This window comes from Lissotriton helveticus, chromosome 1_1 (assembly GCF_964261635.1).
Source record: "Lissotriton helveticus chromosome 1_1, aLisHel1.1, whole genome shotgun sequence".
NCBI lineage: Eukaryota > Metazoa > Chordata > Amphibia > Caudata > Salamandridae > Lissotriton > Lissotriton helveticus.
In genome coordinates this window covers 251,520,402-251,541,282 of record NC_136057.1, presented here as the reverse complement: position 1 = coordinate 251,541,282, position 20,881 = coordinate 251,520,402, and the positions used below count along the sequence as shown (strand labels likewise).

Genomic DNA, 20,881 nt, shown 5'->3' with positions numbered 1-20,881 from the left:
AGAGTTCAATTTTGGAAAAAAGTCAAATCAAATCGCAGTAAAATAGAATTCCAAAAGTGAGAAGTTTTGTTCTGAAAAGCGAAGGTCGAGTTCAAAGTTGATAGAACGCTGTGTGCTAATTTCAAACGTTATTCTCGTTGTCAGGAGAAAATATTAAATCTTCTAAGCTACCACAATAGGTGAAATCAATCGTACACAGATGAGAAACATCGCCATCAGCGTCAGCCGCATTAGCAATGTACGCAGTAGATGGTATCTGTGTGCCTGTTGGTCCATGTATCTCACCGTCAGCTGGATGTGCTGGTGAGACCTCAATGAATGCTGTCATCAGGATTGGTAGCCGCTGGGGACAACACAATGCATTAGCCGTTACCGAACCAAGCAAAGTATCAACATTCATTGGCAGAGCTGATGGAAGTATTAGACAGATATCCAACATGCATTCCTCTCCACAAAGCAGGCATCGTAGAACAGGTAATATGCAATCTTGCCAGGTTGGTCTGAATGATAGAAATCACGTGGTGTTCAGATCTCTTAAATGAGCCAAGCCAAGAATGTGTATCATGCGCTCACGACACTGCAGTGCCAGAAGAGTGTTCTCCATGGTAATCTGGGTATCCCTGGTGACTGGACTTGCCATATCGGAGCAGAAGGAACCAGAATAGTATTCCTGCTACAAGTCCCAAAATGATAGGCAAGCCGCCGAACACTGAGTGCACGAAGTTTGGAAAAATGCCTAGGACTGCTTCAAAGGGTGCTAACAATCCCGAAAAAATCGCCTTAAATACATGTACAATACCACTGGTATCAGACATGTTTAAGATGGGACCTAACATTTCTGTGAAATGTATGGGGCAGTTCATTGATAATAGGGCATGTATCTCTGCAGAGGACCTTGCAACTTGCCGATCATACGTCTCTTTGGACGAGATCAGTGGCACAGTTTTTTTTAAAAGAATGGCTTTCATTCTGCTTAAAGTATCAATTCGTAAAAAGAAAATGTTCAGTGAAGGCCATAATGGCGACTCCCCGTCTGGCTTTAGGAAACAATACTTGCATACAACAAGTGACCCTGGCTGACACACTAACGAGATAGGCTATTCCTGGCATCATTCCACAGCAGCCGTGATCATTCAACATTAAGTAGCTCCCATTGGAAAGCTGCCCAAAAATTTGATCTATCACTGCTACCGGTGAACCTTGAAGGTGGCAGGATAAGTTGGTCGAAGAACAATCGCAGGCTCCATGTAAATTAATACACTGACATAAAAGTGTACCGCTCAGTGCACTTTTGCAATTTTTGCCACTAAGCAATACCTAATTTTCCCCACTCCAACATTTGTGTGTGTATGGTAAATCCTAGGTCGACTTTATGTATTCTTTACCCAACCTTTCATACAGGCCTGCTGGTATGTGCTTCATGCAATACGGAAACTGGAAAATCGTCACTGGCAACGTAATGGTGCCATGCATTATCCATTCTACGGCTGGTTTCTCAGAAATGGTCATTTGTAATCTTTCCAGTTTTTCTATGCTCAGCACCGTATAGTCTGCTCCCCTTTGTGCCAAAGAGATTTATTTATCTGTAAGGTTAAATCCAGTAAACAATGACATGAAGTTGATTAGACGCCAAGGCACATAGCCTGAACGAAGATTTTCTAACGTTCAGCCTAGCAGCATTACAGAACGCAATTGAGACTGTCCATGTGACCTCGACCTTGTCCAAGGGCTGGGTCGCTCCCCGTGCCGCCAACAGCTCCCTCTGTTCGTGCTCTCCCCACTGCTGCCACCCACAGGGTTCAATCCTTCTGTGCCTCTACCAGCACTCTGACTGCGGTTTGTTCTGACGCTTGTTTTCTTAATCACTGCTGTAAACTTTCCACTTGTATTTTTTGCCTGCTTATTTCTCTGGTTTTCAGCCCTCCGCCACCCCCAACCCCCCTCTTGCCTTCTATGTCATTGTTTGCCTGCCGCTTCCCTCGCAGCCACGCCCCCTCGCCACCCCGCTCCCGCCATATAAGGCGGCCTCTGCCAGTCAGAAGGGGTGACCTCGACCTTGTCCAAGGGCCGGGTCGCTCAACTGCCACCAACAGCTCCCTCTGTTCGCGCTCTCCCCCGCTGCTGCCACCAACAGGGTTCGAGCCTCCTGTGCCTCGACCAGCACTCTGACTGCGGTCTGTTCTGATGCTTGTTTTCTTAATCACTGCTGTAAACTTGCCACTTGTATTTTTTGCCTGCTTATGTCTCCGGTTTACAGCCCTCAGCCACCCCCCCACTACCCCTCTTGCCTTCTGTGTCATTGTTTTCCCGCCGCTTCCCTCGTGGCCACGCCCCCGCTCCCGCCTCTGCTGCTCCTCCTCCCTCCCCGCCTTAATGCGCGCCAATTGTGAGACAAAGGCGCTCCAAAGGCAAGCCCGTCTGCGCCTGTCCGCGCCCATCCGCGCCAGGACCGCGCCCAGCACCAGAACCCCTGGACCCCGAAGTCGCCACGACACCAGACTGCACTACGATTCCAGCACCCTCCACGCACTCAACACCGGACGAGACCACTCTTGCTACCAGGTCACCCCGAAGCACACCCAAGGGCCCTTCTCCTGCTGGAACTGCAGCTTCATCAGCATCCGGCCCGCCATATCATCAACCAGAGAACCAAACCACCTCAGATGCATCCTCCTCAACACCCGCTCGCAAGCACGCCATTGAACTCTGGGACCTCCTAGACTCAACCATCCCCGACATCGCCTTCCTGACAGAGACCTGGCTGAATGCCACCTCTGTACCAGTCATCGCCATAGCCATCCCAGAGGGGTACAAGATCTCCCGCAGAGACCGCTCCAAAGGAGTGGGAGGGGGAATCGCCATCATCCACAAGGACACCCTCAGAATCTAGACCAACACCGACGACACCCTCACCTCCGCTGTGCACATGCAATTCCAGATCCACCCTACCCCAAAACCACCGTCAGAGGAACACTCGTCTACAGACCACCCGGACCACGACCACAGTTCAGCGATGCCATTGCTGACCTCATCAGCACCCACGCTCTCTCCTCCACGGACTACATCCTCCTCGGGGACCTGAACTTCCACCTCGAGAACAACAACGACGCCAACTCCTCCGCCCTGATTGACAATCTCGCCAACCTCGGACTCAAACAGCTTGTGACGACACCCACCCACACCACCGGACACACACTGGACCCCATCTTCTCCGCAAGTCCCCACGTCTCCTTCAACCACACCACTGAACCCCACTGGACTGACCACAGATGCATCCACTTCACCTTCAGGAAACCCACCACACACCACCGCACCCAACAGTTGCCACGTCGCTGCTGGCGCAAAGTCACCAAGGACCAACTGACCACCACCCTCTCCCTGAGACCACCCACCGACCCCACCGACCCCGACACCGCCGCCATCAACCTCAAACAGTGGATCAACCACTGCGCCAACACCCTCGCCCCACTCAAAACCTCCACAACAAATTACACCAACAAGAAAACCGCATGGTTCACCGAAGACCTCCGGACCTCCAAGCACACCTGTCGGAAGCTGGAGAAGAAATGGCTCCGCGACCGTACACCAGAGAGCCACACAGCCCACAGGAACGCCACCCGCAGACACCACCAACTCATCAGGACCGCCAAGAGGACCGCTTTGAAGGACCGCCTAGACAACAACGCACACAACTCCAAAGAACTCTTCAGCATCGTGAAAGAACTCTCCAACCCCAGCTCCAACACCAACGACATCCTACCTTCACAAGACCTGTGCGACTCACTGGCCACCTTCTTCCACCGCAAGATCACCGACATCCACAAGAGCTTCAACTCCAACACCCTCACATCCACCATTGAGACCACCACCCCTGCGACCTCCACCCGCACCAGTCGCCTGACCACCTGGACCAACGTCAGCGACGAAGACACCATCAAGACCATGAACTTCATCCATTCTGGATCCCCATTCGACCCATGCCCTCACCACATTTTCAACAAAGCCAGTGCAACCATCGCACCCTATCTCCGGAAAACAATCAACACCCCCTACGAGGTAGCAACCTTCCCGGAGGTCTGGAAGCACACCGAGATCAACGCCCTACTAAAGAATCCCAAGGCAGACCCCAAGGACCTCAAGAACCTCCGGCCCATCTCCCTGCTCCCCTTCCCGGCGAAAGTCATGGAGAAGATTGTCAACAGTCAGCTGACCCGCTACCTCGAAGACAACAACATATTGGACCCTTCCCAGTCCGGCTTCCGCAGCAACCACAGCACCGAGACCGCCCTCATCGCCGCCACCGACGACATCAGGATCCTTATGGACAAAGGAGAAACAGCCGCCCTCATCCTTCTAGACCTATCAGCAGCCTTTGACACGGTCTGCCACCGCACCCTAACAGCACGCCTCCATGACGCCGGAATCCAAGAGAAGGACCTAGCATGGACTACATCCTTCCTCTCTGGTAGAACCCAGAGTGTCCGCCTCCCACCCTTCCGCTCCAAGTCCACCGAGATCATCTGCAGCGTCCCACAGGGATCCTCCCTCAGCCCGACGCTGTTCAACATCTACATGGTACCACTCGTCCGTGTCACACGACAACATAACCTCAACATCATCTCCTACGCAGACGACACCCAGCTGATCATATCCCTCACCGAAGACCCCCACACCGCCAAAGCCAACCTCCACAGAGGAATGAAGGCCGTCGCCGAATGGATGAAGCACAGCAGACTGAAGCTGAATTCAGACAAGACGGAGGTCCTCATCTTCGGCTCCACCCCCTCAGGCTGGGACGACTCCTAGTGGCCAACATTGCTAGAAACAGCCCCAGAACCCACCGACCACGCACGCAACCTGGGGATCATCCTAGACTCCGCCCTCTCCATGACCAAGCAAGTCAACGCAGTCTCCGCGTCCTGCTTCAACACCCTCCGAATGCTCCGGAGGATCTTTAAATGGATCCCCTCCGACACGAGAAAGACCGCCACCCATGCCCTCGTTACCAGCAGACTGGACTATGGGAACACCCTCTACGCAGGAACAACAACCAAGATACTGAGGCAGCTGTAACGCATCCAGAAGGCCGCAGCATGACTGATCCTCGAAGTCCCACAATGCATCCACATCACACCCCACCTAAGAGACCTGCACTGGCTCCCCGTCGACAAGAGGATCACCTTCAAACTCCTCATCCATGCACACAAGGCCCTCCACAACGCCGGACCAGGATACCTCAACGACCGACTCAGCTTCTACACCCCCACCCGCAGCCTCGGTTCTGCCAACCTCGCCCTCGCCACAGTTCCTCACATCCAGAAAACCACCGTCAAGACCTGGAACACTCTCCCTACCAACCTACGACAGCCCCAGGACCATCTGGCCTTCAGAAGACTTCTCAAGACCTGGCTCTTCGATCAGTAGCAGCCCCACCCCCATTCCCATGAGACCCTCACGCGTATGTAGCGCACTTTACAAATGTATTTGTTGTTGTTGTTTTTGTTGTTATTGTTGTGACATGAGCAAGTCCTGTTCCACTATGTCTATGCCAGAGGATACAATACTGTCCAAAGAATAAATTCTGGATGACAGAGTTGTTAACCCATTCTCAACTACAGATCAATTTCTCGTATTCGTTCTGCAGTTTCCATTTGCGTGATTTTCCATGCTTCATTTTAAGCAGCATATATACCGGCGTGTATGAAACGTTTATGACGTGGTTTACGAGGCCCTTGTAAGAAGTCTTTCAAATCAATGCCATCTTTAAGTAAAGTTAAGTGTTGTTTTATGTCTGGAAGTGTGGATTTCTGTAGCCACTCAAGGCCTTGTTTTCCTACTGTCATGGGGATGAGCCTTGCATTTACACTGTGTTAAGTTGGCATGAGCTTATTAGAAGTTTAAACACCATTTTTCCTTTCTGCTGCCTTTGCACATGGCACACATTATTATAAAAGTTTAGATTTTAGCCAAGTGTTTTGCTTCACACGAGAATAATATGTTTTTCTATATTAGCAGCCTTGCTTGGTAAGCTTTGTCTGAACAGTGAGTGCCAGGGCCTTCAAGGTTATTTCAACACAGTGGTTGTTGTTCGGACTGATCAGCGCACGCTCTAGACATAACATATTTGCAACTGTGGCCACCTCTGATTTTGGCACGTTTAATAATGCACTGCGTAGGCATGATCACACATACTTGGAGAACATTTGCATGCAGAGAGCTGGTGTAGAAACTGATGTGATCCATTTCTGCTAGGACCAGAGGTATGGGGCCGCCTGTGTAATCCCAAAAGACCTTCTGTAGATATAAAATAACCCACTAGCAAGGGAGGGTGAGATAGAGGTGTATTCTAACCTGTTTTCCATTTAGCATTGTAACATGCTTTCTCCCTTTGTAGTTTAAGGAATAGTAACTATGCTGATAATCCTTTTGATTATAATATGTCTGCTTGTATTAGCTAAAATACTGTGCATGAGAATACGGCATTAGAAATGTATGTTTCAATCTTGCACGTGTCTCTATTTACTCCCTGTTTTGGACTGGTATGAGAGTATAACGAAAGAGTGTTCATGTGTTCCACATTGCCTGAGGTATTCTAAGTTCCATGTTTTGGGTTGTCTAATCATTAGGGTTATGGAAGAACTAATGAGACACTGATTGCTGAATTTGGCTACTAAGGTGAGTTTTGGCACACCCTAATTCACTGAGGTTCAAAGTCTCTATGCACAGTTCTGTTTAGGAGCAGAATGCCTGCTACACTACACTGTATGTTGTTACTATCCTGAATGTTGTCTCTGGACATATTTTGGATCTGTCCTAGTGAATTGTGAACCCTTGTGTTTTGTTCAGGAATCTATCTTGACAGTTATTCGTGTCTGTGGACCATATTAACCATGTTTTCCAATCAGGATTAGTTCTGTTCTGTTGTAAAAAATGTTTCACGTCTATCTCCTCATCTGTAGTGCCATTAGTATCAGGTGTGGATTTAGGTATGGACGGTTTGTTAAAGTCTTTTATCTTGGCTAGGCCAAGACAGGATGTCTGTTGAACCGTTTCATTCAAAAACATTATTTATTCTGGGATGATGCAGGCTCTGAATAGAGCTTCCAAACCCTGCACTTGCCAGTCTTTTGTGCCCCAGACAGTTTTTGTCTCAATGTTGTCTTTCCAAAAGTCAAAACCTAATATGGACAATCAAGCATAAAAGGCCGCAGAATAAATTTGCTTAGTATTAGTCAACATACTTTTCATTCCTGTCTTATTAACATGTTTAAAGTAAAATGTTTTCTGGATTTGTGACATTAAAACCTGAGAAGTATGGACATTTTTCATAACATATTTTGAGATACCCTTTGGTGGCGTTGGACAATGTTCCCATTGATTATAACTAAAACCATTTCTAGGGTTTGCAGATTTGTGCAAATAATGATGATTATAATAATTAAAACAATACATTTGTTCATAATCTGATGAACCTTCTAAGTATTCATCATGTTATTAACAGTCTCAAAGTCCTAATCCTCAGAAAATGTGCTGGGTGAAACAAAGTCACTCAAGGAAACCTTAAATTGATGTGGAATCTTCAACAGCTCTACAGGACCGTAAATGCCATAATCAGTTCTGTCCCATGCTATACCACCAGGTATAGGAAAGGCTGTGATGTTTACTGATGACAAGTATCTTTGTTCACAATGAGATGATTTGTGTGGCTTCAGCTGCAAGTTGATGTTCTTACTTTCTGTATTCATTTCACTATATTTCCCATCTATCAGCGTTCCCAAACTTAATACAAGGATTAGCCAAATCAAGAGAAAAATTACACCTAACACAATCCAAAGTTCAACCCATGGTGATACCAGATATGTATTTGCAAGTTGATTAAAGAGTTCTGTTACTTGTTCTTTGAAGGTTTTATTTGCTGGCGTTGTTTCGGGCTCACTGGGATCCTCAGAAAACGTATCAAAGTTGTTGAAATAGCCAGAGGCAGTTCTGTCAATAGTTGGTATTGCATCCAGATTACTTGAAATCGCTGGAGCTACTTGATCCCTTGGCATATTAGTATAGTCAGATGCTATATCATTGTAGACAGACGTGTCTTGATGAACTGTTGTTTGGGTCTCAAGAGGCACAAGTTCTATGGCTTTATTACATAGTCCTTCTTTTTGAACTGCAGATTCTTCAAAGGTGACAAGTCTCTCAGTTTCACCTCTTGGATAGTGGCAAGATTTGGTCGTCTGCTACATCTTTGGAGGCCACTGGGCCTACTACTTATTATTGGCCACATGATGTGGTTTTACCAGGTCGATGAATACGAACCGGTTCTCCTTTCTTCCAGCAAGGGGCGGCAGAAACACTGTTCTTGATCCTTGGATTGCTAAGACAGGTACTGGTTTTCTGAAAGAAGGCACAAATTCCTTCTTGTCCTCGATCTTTTCTCTGACTAGATCCCCAATCGTTGGAATCCAGACAGGTCTTGCTGGGACAGGTGGTTTTTGTTCAGTGGTCGTTGGCTTCTGTGTTGCTTAGACTTCATCTTGTTTCATTTAACTCCTGCAAAACATCCAAAAGGTCTTTGATATCAAAGGGTTTTTGTTTTACCACTGAAGTATGACAATCGCCAGCCTTTCCATGGCGGCATCGCCACCATGGAAAGGCCTTCGAAACCAGGCATTGTAATATTGATGGCGGTGCCTTCTAGGCACCGTCACCACATTGTGCCCCCGCTCCACCCAGCCGGCAATCAGTATGATTGCTGACCGACGGAAAAGCAGCAGACGCACCTTTCATCCGTGCGATACCCTGCCATAATAATATGGCGGGGGTAAATCAAGTTGGGATAGCGATCCGCCTGCCATCCTAATGACCCCCTAAGTTTTTTTCAGGCCATCCTAGCTCCTATCTGGGCCCAAATGAAACTCAACACCCTCCCCTGGATTTTATCAATTCCTTGTTTGGGGAATCCAAGAGGGCTAGCATGAAAATGATAGGATAGTTTGAGGAGATTAACCATTTTTATCAAATTAACCCGTCCATAGACTGTCAATAGAAGGTTTCTCTACCTACTTAATAAACGCTCAATCTCTTTAGAGACCCTGGACAAATTCAAATGTGGGATTTGCTCTATATCCCTTACTAATGTGATACCTAGATATCTACACTTAAGACTTACTTCCCTCTCCCAATCAATGATGTTCCAACACATAACCTCAGTTTTGGCAGTGCTGACTAAATAACCAGAGAAAAAGCCAAATTCCCCCACTAACTCCTCTACTCTCTGAACCGAAGTCAAAGGGTCTGCCGTATATATTAATAAATCATCAGCATAGAGCGTGACTTTGCAGCTATAAGGGGAGCAGCTAAATGGGACCACTAAAGGATCCATTTGCAACTGTTGGGCAAGAGGCTCTATATAGATATCAAAACGAAGAGGAGATAATGGGCACCACTGCCTTGTGCCTCTGAAGATATTTAAGCTGGAAGACAATATACCATTAAGAAAAATCACGGCCGAAGTCCCAGCATAAATCGCCTTAATTGTATTAATAAATATAGGGTCGAACCCCATTGAGCTAAAAACATCCCCGATATAGACCCAGCAAACATGATCAAATGCCTTAGCAGCATCTAACGCCACAACGGCGAGAGGGACAGAATGTTCCCTGGCAAGATCTTTCGAGCCAATTAAGTGCTGGGTCTGATTCTGTATATATTGGGGATAAATCCCTTCTGATCAGAATGGATAACCTGGGGGGGGGAGCTTGGCCAACATCCCCGCTAAACCTCTCATAAAGATCTTATAATCCACATTAACCAGAGAGATTGGCCGATACAAGTCCGCTTCAAGAGTTTTAAAATATGGACTATAGAGGTCTCTTTCCAGGATTTAGGAACCTCCTTGCCCTGTCCATATATAGAATTAAACAGGGATTCCAGGAATGGTATCAGATCATCCATCAAGAGGCTGTATAATTAATTTGGAAGGGCTTCAGTGCCCGCAGCTTTATCCTTCCTACTCTTATTTATACTCAAACAGATCCCCTCCTTGTTGATTGGATCATTGAGAGCCTTACAGCTTGCATCTGTTAAATTAGGGAGCTGCAACTTCCTCAGCCACCAATTAATATATTCCAGATCAGGAGAGATCACTTCTCGATATAAGCCGGAAAAAAGAGACAATAAACAGGCCTGCATATCCTCCTGCTTCCCTGAAGTGTGGCCACTATCATTGACAACAAGCTTTAAAGAAAGTTCCTCGACCAGTCTGTCCGAGCCTTCCAAGTAAGTAGAGCACCTACTTTTTCACCATATGTTGGAACTGGGATTTCTGGTTGGCTAAAGCTTGCGCCAAAGCCAGGCAGAAACCACCATTCTAGTCAGGGCAAGGGAGTCACACGTCAAGATAACCCCTGCTCACCCCCTTAGTAGCTTGGCACGAGCAGACAGGCTTATCCCGGAGGCAATGTGTAAAGCATTTGTGCACACTCACAGCAACAACATCCCAGGCACACTACAAAAGGAACTCCACACAAGTTTATATAAAAATAACTTTTGTATTATCAAAAATACATCAGATAGTATCACACAATATACATTGTGCCAACTGGCACGGGCAATATTCACACGGATTATTTACATAGGACAGTGCCACGTGGGCCACTGTCAGGAACAAGCACTTGTTAGAACAGTTGTAGCACAAACTGACAATTGTAGAACACCACCAGTAACCACTGGTAAAGGTAGGTACACACTACGCAATACTAATAACCATAGGCCTAGATCACGCAGGGACACAAACTCACTAGTATAACATACTAGGCAAAGCAAACTTCTAAGCATGCGCGCCTTTTGAAGTATAATCAAGTATAAAGGCAAAGCACATTACGCAGCAATCAAGTTTAGGCCTAAACAGTAGGCAATCTCCTCACTAGTCTAAACACATTAGACCCTACCCCCTAAGCTCACATTTAGGGGCGTAAAGTAAAATCTCACTAACACCAACCTCCATAGGTAAAACCATCTCTAGAGGTATCATCACAGGGTGCGTAAAACATACTAGATGCATTACATTTCCAAGCACCACATTTAATGCGTATATCAATGACATTAGGCAATTATCATCACAAACATAGTAGAAATCACATTTCACAAAAATCACATTAGGGCCTTGCGCCCTATCCACATACCAGCCCCCTGGCCAACTGGCCATCTCAAGAAGGGGCTCAAATGCCCTGTGTCCAGAATGTCAGGGCGCACTGCCATCGCAGCGCCCGTCAGGGGTGCGCCACCGGCGCAAACCTAAATGTTGCAGCTGCCCACTAATTGCTGGGCAGCTGGGAACAACAACAGGGACTAAACGTTGCAGCTGGCACTAAGTGCTGCGCAGCTGTAGAAGGCCGGCACCTCTGTGCCACTTCTGTTCCTCTCAGGGACTCTCTCTCCAATGGCGCCTAAACGGTGCAGCTGCCCACTATTTGCGTCGCAGCTGTGGAGGCAAAACTGTGGCATGGGCCCTCACTGGCCCCTAGGAACAAAACTGCGCCCAAACATTGGGCAAGGAAAATCCTTCAGGCATCCAGGGGCTGGGCAAGGCCCAGGGAGGGTAGCCTTCCTCTGGGCCCCAGCAGCAGCACGCCCCTGGTAGATTCGAGTTGGAAACAAGAACATGTTCATGGGGTCACAGCCCCCTTTTTATACAGCAAAATCCTTTGTCTGTGGCTACAGGGTGAAGGCAAAACCAGATGCAATTGGTTTTGGAGCACTGTGTTGTGCTCAGCCCCTCTTCCCATTCACTAGGCAGGCTAGGGTCGTCAGTCGCACTACAGGGGGCGGAGTAAGCATTGTGTGGAGAAAGACCAGCCCTATTCAGGTCCCAGGTGTACTCCTCCCTCACATCAATCATGCAGATCTCCCATTCACCACCGGGGCAGACTCATCCTGACTTCTGGAGCCAGGCACACCAGCCAGCTCCAGCCAATCACAAGCCAGCACATTCACTGCACAGACACACCAACTTCCACACTAGACACATTAAAGCCGCACACATCATCGCGCAGCATTCAATCTCATGAGTTTGCACATACCAAACTCGACACTGCACTCCCCACACATCAGGAACTACCATGGACACACATATTCCCCGTGCATTCCTATGGGAGGGCAGGCCACTCACCACACATACACAGAGAGCTCACACACTTTACACTGTACCGAGGCCTTAAATCACCAACACCAGGTTACAGAAATAGGCTAGGAAAAAGCAAAAAAAAGTTTCGGGGTGAACCTGCCAAAAAGGGCCAGGACCAACAATATTCAAAATTCTGCATAGACTTTACATCCCACCGGGCTCTACATTTTTGGTGAAGACAGACCCTGTATTTCATCCTTGCATCCTCAAGTTGCTCGCCCAACCTTACCTGGACATCATGGGACTGCATTCCGGCTTGAAGCAGGCTGCCTTCCAATAGGTCTACTCTGTCTTCTAGGCATTAAGAGCAGAACATTTTGCCCTTTTCTGAGCCGAAGACTGACTTTGCAATTCCCCTCTGAGAAAGGTTTAAATGTGTCCCAAACTATATCTAGGGAGGCAGAACAAAGGTTGGCCCGACAAACAGCCTACCTATATGAAGATCATATAATGTGGATCTCCTTACAATCCATCTAGATCTCACAGGGCTAGAATACCCAATCAAAGAGAAAACCATAGCTGCATGGTCAGAGATATAGGTTGGTGGTATATGAAGAGATGATATTTTCCCCCCCAAGATCTTATCAACAAAAAAATAGTCCAATCTGGAAAAGTGGCCATGTTTCTTAGTATGAAAAGTAAAGCCCTGCCTTATACCCATTTTGGATCTCCAGACGTCGAACAAGCCTAATTCTAACAGGATGTTTTTTAGCATCCTCCTCACTCGAGGGGTGTTATCATATTGGTCATTGTTGGATCTATCCTGAACAGGGTCCAGCAAGACATCGAAATCTCTCCTCATATAACAGGGGATGTGACCTCCATTAAGTTCCATTCTAAAATAGATGAATGAGAAGAATCATCACTATTAGGCCCTTAAAAGCCCACACAGACTAACTCTACCCCTCCCCACAGTTAAAAGTAGCTATCAACCCCCGACCAGATTTATCAACCATGGAGGCTTTGAACGCACATCCTGCTCCTCTCTTTATTAAAATCACAACTCCCCTACAGTGTGCAGACTGTTATGACACTAAAAAAGTATCTATCCATCAACACTTGGAGAATACCTTCTAGCGTATCTAGATGGGTCTCCTGTATTAGACAGATATGGGTACTACTCTCTTCTAAATACTTCAATGCCAACCTCTGTCCATGCTTACACCTAAGCCCCTTAACATTCCAGGTTAGGGTTTTTAATTTATTAAATCCCCACATGTAACCTGTCAAAAAACACAAGAATGACCATGAGCTGACATCGTAGATCACTTACAATACTAAGACAATAGATGGAAAACATTTTTTTAACAGTTTTTTCCCACTGTTCTCCACCTTGCGACCCCCTTAACCTCCCACCCCTTCACCCTCACCCTGAGGGCCTCCCCACCCTCCCTGGAAACTCCCAACTGAAATAGTCTCCAAGTCGGCAAAAGAAAACTCAATATATCAGAGCTCTCCCCCTCCTCTCCTCCAACACCAACACCCCTTTATTTACTACCCCCTTCTTAATTTCTTCAATCAGCAAATCACCTTCCTCCACCAAACGATGTATGTACATACGATTGTTCCACATTGTATGGAGAGAAGCTGGAAACTTTAACAGAGCTTTTGCACCAAGTTTATTCAGCTCTTTCGCCCTTATCCCCAGATCTCACTGCCTTAACGAGGTAGAGTGGCACAAATGTGACCTAATTGAAAAGGAGTAGGAGCCTGCTGAGAAAGACCCTTTTGTAAAGTGGAGGACAGAACAGTCTCCTTAATAGTGAAGGTGAGGAAATTAATTAAAATTCCCCTTGGCCTTTGCCTTGCAATGTTTCTTTTAAATGGATCTCGATGTATCCGCTGGATTCCATTTGAAAGATCAAAATCTGGGTGATTTTTAGAGACTGTATCTTGTAATAGCGTGATCGCAAAGGCCTTAATATCAATCAATCAATCAATATCCAAACCTTCCACATCCTCAGGGATAATAATAAGTCTGAGGTTATTCCTCCAGCTGTGGTTCTCAAGACATTCCAGGTCCTCCTTCATCTCCTTATCTTGGCAGGTTAATCGGCTCACCTCAACTGATGTTTTATCAATAGTATGCTTTAGCTTAGGTAACTCCTGTTCTAAAACATCAGTTCTCAGGGAAACCTCCTCAAGTTTCTGCATCAACGCAGCTCAGGATACCTGTATGGCAACCTGATTCTGCTCCTAAATTGCAAATCTGCCCTTCATTTCATCTTTAAAGGCTAGAAGAATGCCCACCAATGTTTCTGAGTTTATATTCGTGTAGATTGTGGACGATCCAACCCAACATGCAAATCTTCTCCATATGCCCCTGCCCCCTCTACTACCTCTAAGGCCTGAAACCGTTTCAATGGAGGAATAGAAAACGACATCTTGGGATGATTTTGGCATAGGAGCATGGGCAGAAGTTGTCGCGTTAGAGCCTTGAGCTGCTCCAACTGGTGATTCCATTCTGAAGGGTCCAGGAGCTTCCAAAGCAGCAACAGCAGGGGAGGACAAAACTTTATAAAAATACTTCAGAGAGGGGGTGATCTAGACCTTCCCTCTGCCCCTACTCCTAGGGGATTCTCCAGCAGTAGGAGATATAACTTTCTCTAATTTCGATCCTTCCTTGGCTGGCACCAGAGTTTTATTCCCTCCTTTTGTTACAAAATTCGGATCAGAGCCCAAATGAGGAGGGGGCAGAGGCTCCAGCCCTTGTAGAGAGGTCACCAGGCCCCCGTAGTGTGGAGTTACAGTGGTGGGCCTATTTTGTAAAGTTTTCCCTTCTCCATATGCTGCAGCACTGTCCCCTGACTGAGCCCTATTAGGCTACACGTGGTCTCTTCTGTAGCCCCCTCTGCTTAAGGTATGAGCTAAAATATTTCAATATTATTCACTGAGGGGCATAATGTAACAGCTTGTCTGCTAATATTACCACGCACTACTTTCTCTCCTAATGGGAAGGTCTTATCGCCTCATAGCTAAGGGCACAGTCCAACCGGCATGCTTCTCCAGTTTCAATCCCTCCAGAGCACCCCTTCAAGTGCTGACTCTTCCTCTGCTGCCCCAGGAGCTGAAACGTGCAACACGGCGGCTGTGCTATCTCCCAGCAGCTCCCTCCCAGCAGGGAACCCGACACCACGGCAGAACAGCACAATCCGCACCCAGCATCATTGAGGGGAAACACGGTATCACTTGCGCTACAAGGAGAAGTAAAACTGATAGAACAGCGTGTCAAAATCATCCATGGCTAAGTATGAGGGTATACAGGAGGGCTATAGAAGGTCATAAAGGTGAGGAGAGTTAAGCTCAAATCATCATACGGAAAAGCCGAATGGAGATTGGCGGCCATTTACGCTGCGGCCACAATGTTCCTGGGAATAGTAATTTTTAACCTTCCACTATCCAGCACTTACCCTACTGATGCTCTCACTGGAGTGGGAATAGTGACTTTTACCCTTCCGCTATCCAGCACTTTCCCTACTGTTGCACTCACTGGAGTGGGAATAGTAATTTGTACCCCTCCTCTATCCACCTCTCTCCCTACTGTTGCGCTCACTGGAGTGGGAATAGTAATTTTGACCCCTCCGCTTTCCAATACTTTCCCTACTGCTGCTCTCACTGGTGTGGGAATAGTAATTTTTACCCCTCCTCTATCCAGCACTTTCCCTATGTTGCACTCTTTGTATAGTGAATAGTAATGTTTACCCCTTCCCTATCCAGCCTTTTTCCTACTGTTGCAATCACTGGTGTGGGAATACTAATTTTGCCCCTCTGCTAGCGAACACTTTTCCTACTGTTGCACTCACTGGAGTGGGAATAGTAATTAAAATGTTTCTATTGAACATTTTCCCTACTGTTGCACTCAATAAAGTTGGAATAGTAAATTTTACCACTCCGCTATCCAACACTTTCCCTACTATTGCACTATTTGGAGTGGGAAGAGTAATTTTTACCTCTCTGCTATCCAACACTTTCCCTACTGTTGCACTCATTGCAGTTGGAATAGTAAATTTTATTATTTCACTATCCAACATTTTCCCTTCTGTTTCCCTATTTATTGTATTGCGAAATGTACGTTTGAATTCTGTTTTATTAGTTTGATGTTTTAATTACTTTTATTTTCAAATTATTGATATATGTATATATTTTATTTTTGTATAATTTTAAAGTTTAAAAATTAAATAAGGATAATACTTAAAACATTATTTTAAAGTAAATATATGAATATGTATAAATTATTATGTTTGCGTATTTATATTTTTTTATTAGGTTTAATTTTTCTATTTCGTTCAAATGTATATTACATTGAATTAATTTTGTTAAAGATAATATTAATATTTTATACATTTAATATATAATATTTTATTTTATTTAAATTTTTCAATCGATATTTTTTACATCTATATTTTTTACTTCTATATTTTTGATTCGTTATTTTTGTACTTACCTTTTTTAAGTATAGGGAGTCAATATTTGTCCAATCTATATATATTTTGATATTTTTAGCATCTATGTTTTTGGCATTGATATTCAAAGAAGGAGGCAATCTAAAAGAAAGGCCTGGTTTTAGCTACAACTTTTAAAAATTGGAAGAAAAAGGTTGCTGGACCGGTTTTGTCGCCCCTACTGGAAGTCGTAAGAGCAAAATTCCTTCCAACAATTAAATATGGAAGTGAAGATTTAAGAGGGCAGGATGCAACCATGTTGGACAACATAGTTTCCCAAATTTATAGGATTATATTTCTTTTACCAAGCTATACCTCCCTGGCCCAGATAAGGCTTGAATTCAGACTTCTCAAGCAATCACTAGCCAGGCACTGCTCATACATAACATGCTGGAATAAAATCAGGAATGCTGAATTGAACACATTAAATTATATGCTGTGGGATGAGCTACAGAATCGCCATATATCACCAGGCAGAGAGTATCTGCAAAAGTCTCTTCAGCATACAGGTCTCGCCCAGCTTTGGAAAATGTAAATTGACCAACAGGACTTTAAATGCTTAGTAATGAAGGGCCCGTAGGTGGCTCATTACCGGTCGGTAAACCCGAAATTCTGTAAATTTCAGGCTTCCTGACCGGTATTGAGCCATTTGCTATGTAGGTGATGATTCGGTAAATACCAATTCTGTATTTACCGAATCATTATTTACTGATTCAGTATTTACCGAATCGGTAAATGGCATGTAGGAAGCACATTTAAGAGTGCTTATGTGCTTTAAGGATTCGTTATTTACCACCAACTATAAGTTGGTGGTAAATACAGAATGCCTTTGAAAATGCAAATCTGTGCATTTTCAACTGTGCCGTGTGGCACACATACATGCCCTTAGGGCATGTATGTGTGCCACATGTGCACACAAGCATGATTATGTGGTGCAACAGGGTGTCAAAGTGACACCCTGCCACCCTTCAATGTGTTCCCCCTTTTACCGAATCTTTCTCATTCATTCCTATGGGCCTCCAGGCCCATAGGAATGAATGGGAATTACCGAATCGGTAAATACCAATTTGGTAATTACCAAATCTTACCTACATCCCATTTACCCATTCTAAAATACCGAATCTGTAAAATTCGGTATTTTAGAATCGGTAAATCTTCATTACCTACATCTCGCCCCAAGTCTCTTAAAATTCAATCAGCAACAGAAGATAAAGCCACACTAGCTCAAAGAGCACATGGCTGGATGACACTAAACAATTATAAGTCCGTCTCACCACAAAACTACTTTGCCACCGGCTATCCAGTTTTTATTAAGCGGCAGTTTTTAAGATATCGGCTGGCGTTACTATCAGCCAAAGAACATATGGCTCCCTGGCAACTCGGTAGTCTACCTGTCAATTGTCGCCTCTGTGGGAGCAGCAAGGAGGAACTTATGCATTTGGTCTGTTCCTGCAACATTGTAAGGGAAGAAGGAAAACAACTGTTAACAAAAGCTTTCAACCAAAGAGGAATACAAACAAGAAGACAGGCTATTGTATGCTGCTTCGATCCTGGGGACACTCAACTAAATTGCTGTTTTCTCAAATTTCTACTGAAAGTGGAGCAAAGACTTAAGGAACATGAAAATCACTCAGTGTTTTTGACATAGAATCAATTTAACTATTTACCAAACAATTAGAAGCAAACTAGAGTCCCCATAACGTTACTACTGGTTGAACTACTGACTTTAACTGAACCCCCTTAAGGATAACCAACGAATTTAAATGTTCTTGACCTATGTTCCCTCCTTTCATTAGAAATAGTTGGATATTACAGATTATATTTTCGAACTCCGCCTCATTATGCAGTTCTGGTTTTATTTTGTATATAGCAGTTAGTATCATATGAAAATATTAAATTGGTAGGCCGTTATGGCGAATTTTAATCTATGGGCATATACTCAAATTGAAATGTTTCCGCATACCAGCTTTTTCAATTTTAAGTTGAAACTACTAGACTTTTTAATATGCTACATTTGATAAATGAAAATTGTACTGATATATTTGATAAAAGAACATTTTACTGAGATCTTAACTTACTATGAAAATATATATTCTGTAAATATTGCAAGGGTTTTAAGTGACCAAGCAATTGTTCAAATAAAACATTCTAAATTCAAATTCAAAATTCTATCAGTGAACCCAAAAAAAATGAGCCCACTAGCACATTGCAGTGAGAACGAGCAGTCAGATAAGCTTGATTGGATGTACAAAGATAAAAAAAGATGGTGGTAAAGATGAAAAGAACGGAAAAGAGAAGGGGAAGAAAAAAACGAGAGAACAAATAAAGCACAGAGATACACAAATGCATTTGAGTTTAAGTGAAAAGTAATCCTGCTCTGAGTATTCTGCGCGTTGGTGTTATATGAACAATGGCAGAGCTGGCATTTGCCAAATAAAAGAGTTCCTTTCACAGACACAGCAATAGTGAGGCACACAGAGAAATGATGGGGAGACAGCGGAATAGAAGTGTGAGATTAGACATGAAAGGAGGTCAGAGAACAGGATGGAACCTGAACGAGGAGGCTTCATCGAGTGTGGAAGGGAGGAAGAAACAGGAGAAACGTCTGGGACAAAAGCGATTATTTTATTCTCGATAGATGTTATCACCGACCTTTAATATCTTGTGTCGTCTGAGCACCACTGGACTCTCCTGCCCCGTGTTTACAAGCAGCAGTCGGCCCCTTCCCCGGCCTCGGCGTGAACTCGGCCCGACCGATGGATGCCTCTTCACTTTGGGGTGTTGAGAACTGAGTCCTCGAGGGAGTGAGGGCAGCACCCGGGGAGGGTACAAAAAGCACAAACATATTAATATTCAGTCCTCACTAACTCAGCAAACAGCAGACGCCTGGAGAAATACATGATTTTTCCTGACAAAACACTTGAACTGCTGCGGGGCAAGTGCCCTTTGGTTGACTTAGGGGTTTATTTTACACAAACAAGACCTGTGAAATGTTACTGTAAGTGAGTGGAATAATTGTGATTTGGCTTGCACTTACTTCTCATATTTTAACCTCTTTTAACAAGCATTGGCAATTTCAATCGATCTCGGTTGGCAATAAATAAAAAAAAATGGCTTGAGGAGGTAGCAGATACTTGTTTTAAAAAAAAGTTTTCATTAGTAATCACGCTAATTGTTTATGTACAAAATTTGTGTTTTAAATGTGTGTAACTAATTCATAGATATAAACCTAGCAGAAGTTTGCTGCTTACACGTGAACATGCCAATCTCATTGAGATCAGAATTTAGCAAAGCTAATGCTCCTCTTTTACTAGTTCTATTGGACTGTTAACATTTTAAGAGTACCTTGCAGTCCATTTACTTGTAATTTTGATATGTGGTTTTTTGTAATCGTACTGAATGTTGGCAGTGACTTGTTAGGTGTGATAGTGCATGTAAGTTTCTTGGTGCTGTTTGTAACTCGCCATGTAAAGTTTCTATATCTGCTGGGATTGCGTCTCTGAACTGTGAACGTCAGAACAAATAATGCAACCTACTGGCTGCGCAAGTGCTGGGAACTGCAAACATCTGGGGGCAGATTTATGACGACTGGCACTTCCCTGCAAATCAGCAGAGATGCACCAGATAAGATGTGTCATGCAAGTTTACCCTTGCGCCACCACAGATGTTCCACATTTACAATGCGGTACAAAAGGAGGTGGTGATGGACGGAGCATCTGAATCAATCAAACACTCACACCCAGTCAAAAGATCTGGGTTTAATCCATCACCGTTCTTTAGCCCCCTCTGGCAACCCAGTTCAGACATGGCTATATGCAAATCAGTCTGACCCTGTGCCTCATGGGAACAGTCCAGCCCGAACTGCCAAGCCATGTCTTCCCTGGACCGGAAACAAGCTTCCGAGGACCGGTTTCTGGCATTCCAGCCGTCTTCAGCCCGGCTTGCTTGAATCCAGTGGCAAAGTGAGCAAGGGACTCACGTCTGAGCATACCCTGCTACACTTATGGCGGCCAAAAGCGGTACAAAAGGGGGTGGTGATGGACCGAGCATCTGAATCAATCAAACACTCACACCCAGTCAAAAGATCTGGGTTTAATCCATCACCGTTCTTTAGCCCACTCTGCCACCCCAGTTCAGACATGGCTACATGCAAATCAGTCTGACCCTGTGCCTCATGGGAACAGTCCAGCCCGAACTGCCAAGCCATGTCTTCCCTGGACCGGAAACAAGCTTCCGAAGACCGGTTTCTGGCATTCCA

The 20,881-nt window shown here is 45.1% G+C and overlaps 1 protein-coding gene across 1 annotated transcript in view; it reads right to left on the bottom strand.

Annotated features, from left to right (window-relative positions):
• The window catches only part of LOC144769022 (glycine N-acyltransferase-like), a 190,137-nt gene extending 170,725 nt beyond the window's left edge, over positions 1 to 19,412 (bottom strand). Inside the window, exon 1 of the mRNA XM_078653022.1 lies at positions 19,276 to 19,412. The gene's annotated coding sequence lies outside the window, so the exon portion shown is untranslated. The remainder of the gene's footprint in view (positions 1 to 19,275) is intronic.
• Between the last annotated feature and the right edge of the window lie 1,469 nt (positions 19,413 to 20,881).